We start from the raw sequence: 5,564 nt of genomic DNA on the forward strand, positions 1-5,564 counted from the left end.
AGACAAAGAAGGGCTTGAGGATGAGTCTGGGATTCTGATATAAGTGATGTGATGTGAGGTATTGTGGTCTCATGTCTGTGGCTGTGGTGAAACAACATGGTGGCCAAAAGCAACTGCGGTACAAAGGGTTTCCTTTAGCTCCAAGCTCCAGGCCTATCAGTGCTTAGAAGTCACAGCAGCAGGAGCTGGTCACATCACATCCAGAGTCAAAAGCAGGGGGAGAGAGAGAGAGAGAGAGAGAGAGAGAGAGAGAGAGAGAGAGAGAGAGAGAGAGAGAGAGAGAGAATGTGGAAGCATACATGCTTTCTTCCTTGCTTGTGCTCAGCTCAGTTTCTTTTCTCTTACACAGTTCAGGACACCATTCCTGGAGATGATATTGCCCATGCTGAACTTAGTCTTCCCCATCAAGAAACATAAGTAAGACAATCCCTAGAGACATGCCCACAGACAAACTCAGTGTAGACAATGCCTGGTTGAGATTCTCTTCCCAGATGTTTCTGTTAAGCTGTCTGTAAAAGTGAGATTAAGATTCGGGGGAGGAAAGGAGAAAGGGGAGGAGCATAGCAAAGCTTAGCTAGAAATGGAGTTCAGCTAGCTACAGGACATGTAAACAGAAACGTCCAACATCTTGTATCAACAGAAATAAGAGTGGAAATCTACTCATTTTCATCTCCATTTTTCTCTATATACCCATTTAAGCAAAGAGAGCTCACGGTTGAGGGTAGCTACCTATAAGTTGTAAAAATATATCTATGTTTTCTACCTTCCTGACTTTCTGTTTCTACCTCTGAGAATTTCTGAAACAAATTACTCAGAAAAAAATATGTTGAATTCTGGTTTGTATTTGAAATTTGAAAAGAATATTCACAATTAACACATCTTAAATAAATTATTAGTGAATAAATGGTTGGAAATATAGCATATTGATTCTAAAAACGTAAATTTGGCTTTTATAGTGGTTTAGAAAGTATTTTGTCATTTAAAAACTAGCTATGAACATTTTTTAAAAAATCTATTTATGCTAGGGTTAGAATTTTCTGAAAATGATCATACACAGGAAACTCCCAAAAGGACACCAGGGTAGGAAGATATATAATTGATTTGCTTAGAAATGGAATTAAGATGATATTATTTTATTTCTGTTTGTTAAGCTATTGTTTTGTAGAATAAATGCATTGAGCAACTAAGGTAAATATGGTTTTGTTCTTGTTTCTTTTTTTCCCAAAAGGCATAGCAGTCTTTAACTTAGAAAAACACACACTGTCTTGCTGAGCTAAGTCATGGGGTTCAGGCACTGTGTCTGGCTCACTGGACTTTGTCAAGAAGGATCATGTCTCGCAGCTCAGCCTCAGTTGCCCAGTAGTCTCACCTCTGAGCATGCCCTACTTTCTCCGTCAGAAAATAGCTCTGTGCACCTTGAGCACATAGGAGTCTCTGCTGGGATGCTGTGGGCTTGGACTTTTAGCTCAGCTCTTCTTTTATCCCAATTGCTTTCTGTTCTCAGGGACTGAACACATGATTGATCTGTTTTCACCTTTTCTCTATTCTTGACTTGCCTTAGGAACCCAGTAAGAATTAATGATCAAATGTCTAAAACAGTCCCGACTCCATTTTATCTAATGTTTTGTCATCTCCTCCTCTGCCGAAGACCTTCTCATTAAATATTTGCAAATGGTCATGTGGATGAAGTACTAACAGGTTCCAGAGGAAAGGTGTGTTGTAGATAGTGGGTGCCTGTTGTCACATTTCCTGTCTATTTAATTAGATGTCCTTTGTGATTCACCGGGGACATGCAGGTCATCGCTCCCAGGAAAAACTTGTATAATGACATTAGCAGCAAGAGCTGAGCCAGAATGCAGAATTCTTGGGTCAGAGGTCATCTGGAAATAGGCTGTGGAAAAGATCACTGTTCGGGCAGGATCCTTTGCTTTTCTTTTTTGTTTTTTGTTTTTGTTTTGTTTTGTTTTGTTTTTTAAAGAAAGATGGCTAAGAATGAGTGTGTTGGGGGGAGAATGTCAGAGGCAGTGGATAGCAAGGACAGATTTTTATGCTTTTGAAAGAAGCTGGGCTGTGTAGCAAAGCAACCAATGCCAATGGAATAATGGAACAGAAACCCTCAGCGGGAAAGGAGCTCTTTCCATCTTGAGAGGAAAAACAAAACTGAGCAAAAAAAATGGATTTAAAATGTCCTTGGCCTGTGTGTATGACAAATAGAGAAGGAAGCCGATTGGCTGGGTGGGTTTTCCTGGAAGAGATCAAAAGTGGCTGGACATGTAGCCCCCATTTTCTCCATAGGAGCCAATAAGAAAGGTGCTATGAATTCTGTAGGGGAAGGTAAGGAGAGAGAGCCCCACAGTGCAGCTAGGAAAAGCGTTGCTGCCAATGGGTTTCTTGTTCCAACTGCTCTCTTCCCCAAGATGGGGGTGATTTAATGTGCCTTCCAGAATGTGGCAGTCCCTTGGAAGGTAATGAGATAATACTCAGAAAATCTGAGAAACTTTCCCTCTTCTATATTGATTACCCTGGCCTCATGGACTAGCCGCCTCATAGTGTGGCTTTATCATGGACAAAGAGGGGGTATTTTCTTAGTGTGTGTTTAAGTGTTCATTGTATAATCCCTTGAGATTCACAGAAGAATCACAAAGACAATACTGAGAGTTCCCATACATTCCTCATTTACTTTCTGATATTTCCTTCACATTTGGACATAGTGATTAACAGTGGTACAGACTTGATTCAGATTTTCCCAATGACTGCAGTGCCCACTTCTTATTATCCTAAGGCCAGCTGAAATGCTAACCCATGATAAGATGTTCAGTTTCCTCATGATCTTCCAGATTTAGTGACGCATATATTACTTTTTCCTTGATGGCTTCAGCTGTGATACTTTTCAAAAATACTGGTCATGTATTTTCAAATATTTTATAGCAAGTCCCTCGATTTGGGTACCAAGATGTTTTCCTGTTATAAACCGGGGTTTGGGTTTTAGAGTAGAATGCTACTGACTGAAATGCTTTTCATGCCTTCTCATATCAAATGGAACACAGAACAGCAGCACTTAAGTGCCATTGACCTTGCTCCAGTTAAGTCAGCAAGCCTCAGGTAACACCACTGTAGTCCTACTGCTCTTCCCATTGATGCTTTAGTCCTAAGTCCAGCGCATCTAAAGGAGAAGGAATTATTACCCATCCTTTGAGACAGTTGTACAAACTGCTGTTTTTAAGTCATGATAGTAACAGTGTGTGTTTGTGCCTGATTGTGTGTATGAGTGGAGGGCAGATGGTTGTATTTTTAAAGATTTATTCATTTATTATATATAAGTACACTGAAGCTGTCTTCAGATACACCAGAAGAGGGCATCGAATCTCTTTAAAGATGGTTATGAGCCACCATGTGTTGCTGGGAATTGAACTCAGGACCTCTGGAAGAGCAGTCGGGTGCTCTTAACCGCTGAGCCATCTCTCCAGTCCTGTATTGCTTTTTTTTTTAACAATTGATTTAATTCTTTCTGATTGCCAAAGGATAAAGCTGAAAATATTAATCTTACAAAAGGTTCAAATTCCAACAATTACAATATATTATTGTGGTGCTATCCCTAGTTGTATATCTCAAAGGAACTCCAATGCAGAAATGGAGGGCACACCTGTGATCCAGATCTTGAGGCTGGAAGACACAGGTTTCTGACCTGGATCTAGACATATTTAAGCATAGTGGCCATGAAAAGGCCAAGGTAGTACATGCCTGTAATTCCAGGATACTGAGGCAAGCAGATCTCTGAGTTCAAGGTCAGCCTGGGACAAAGCAAGCTCCAGATCCAGGTGTGGTGGCACACACTTTTAGTCTGGGCCACATAGTTTGTTGGAGGCCTACATAAGGGAAATCCACTCTTCTTTCTACTGCTTGCATTTACTTGTCAGCACATCTTTTAGCCCCTACTTCTACAGAAGACGAGCTCAAACAACCAGCTTTGTGGGACTGAGCAACTACTAGATACTTAGGCTGCCCATTCTCAGCTGCCCATTGTTGGATTAGTCATTACAATAAATTCCTTTAATATGTAAGACATTCCATAAGTTCTGTGACTCTAGAGAACCCTGACTAATACACAAATAGTTATGTATATGTGGATGTATGTTTATGCTTATGTGTGTATATTAATGTGTATAAGCTTGTGTATGTTTGCATGAATATGTGTACATATGCATGTAATGCATATATGTGTGTGTTTATGTAGAATATGAATGTGTCGTTATGTATATGTGAATGTCTGGTAGTATTGTGTGCATATATGTGTGTATGCATAATTACAATTTGGATACTGATTATTGAACTTGGTGATTGTATTTTAATGCCAACCTAGGAAGCCTACAGAGCATGGCCTGAATTGGACAATGACTGCTGCCATCACAGTACTTCAGATCAATAGCATGGCCAGCGGTTTACAATTATGGGAGTTTCTAATGTAGAGGCAGATAATAAGCAAATCATACCTGTGATTGAGGTTGTACACACGGGGCCAGGTTTAAAGTCAACAGCATTCCAGACTCTTCTAGATCACAGACCGAAAACATCCACTCTGACTTCACAGGCACCAAGGTAGAAACCAAATGTACACTCCTTCCATGATGAAAACCAAGGCATTCAAATATTCTAGAAGACCAGCTTAAATTTCATTCAAAAATCAGTTGCTGTTCCCTGTCAGAAGAAGAAAAAGTAAAAGAAAAACAAGGGGAGGAAAAAGGGAAGGAAGAGGGGAGGGAGGGTGAAGAGGAGAGGAAAAGGAGAAAACAGCAGAAGCAATAGAAGAAAACACCCCCCCCCCCCCATGGAAATGGGCAAAGAGACACCTGGTTGGTGATATTATTCTTATAACCGACAGGGGCAGAGCAGATGGCAGTCCTTTGTTCACCCTAGCTTGATACCTGGCTTATTGGCCAAAGCTTTTTATGCCTAGGACACATAAAACTCGAATCAAACCAAACCAAATCAAATCCAGGCAGTACAGAGCAGGAAGAGAGAGAGAGACCTACAGATTGTCATGTCACCCACATCCACAAACCTGCCCTCTTGCACATGGCACAAGTGGGCCATAGACACCCGTAGCCTCCACAATAAGGAAGTATGTGGTAGACTGATGCAGAGAAGTGGAGCAGCTGGAACCTTATGAAGCAAGGTGGAACTGGAGACTCGAGAGTGGAGAGGATTAACTAGTTGTAAGTGGCCAGTTCTACTACCTGGAATCATAGTGAGGTCCCGGCCTGAGCTACTGCTGAGGGCCATGCCTAGAATCATGATCACATAGCAGCAGAGGTCAGCATTGATGTCCGTGTCTCACATTACCATTAGCCAGAGCAGTGCTGGAGAGCTCCCCCTGGTGGTAAGGAAAAATGAGAACCTGTGGGCTGACCGGCTCAGATACCACCCAGGCCCGGATCTAGGGCTCTGAGTTGGCCCATGCCAAAGTCTACATCATCTACAAATGGTTGGAATGTGTAAAAGGGCCAGTCCTGCTGATCCAAAGCTGCAGGATATCCATGGCACCGGGCAACAACAGGATATCCAAA

At 41.6% G+C, this 5,564-nt stretch overlaps 1 non-coding gene across 1 annotated transcript; it reads left to right on the forward strand.

The window, feature by feature from the left end:
• Positions 1-4,820: 4,820 nt before the first annotated feature.
• Positions 4,821-4,963, forward strand: LOC120101268 (small nucleolar RNA SNORA48). The gene has a single exon (XR_015679332.1). It is a non-coding gene; the product is annotated as a small nucleolar RNA SNORA48 (small nucleolar RNA).
• The last annotated feature ends 601 nt before the right edge of the window (positions 4,964-5,564 follow it).

The sequence above is a fragment of the Rattus norvegicus genome, chromosome 2, assembly GCF_021556685.1.
Source record: "Rattus norvegicus strain SHRSP/BbbUtx chromosome 2, alternate assembly SHRSP_T2T, whole genome shotgun sequence".
In the NCBI taxonomy this organism is placed as follows: domain Eukaryota; kingdom Metazoa; phylum Chordata; class Mammalia; order Rodentia; family Muridae; genus Rattus; species Rattus norvegicus.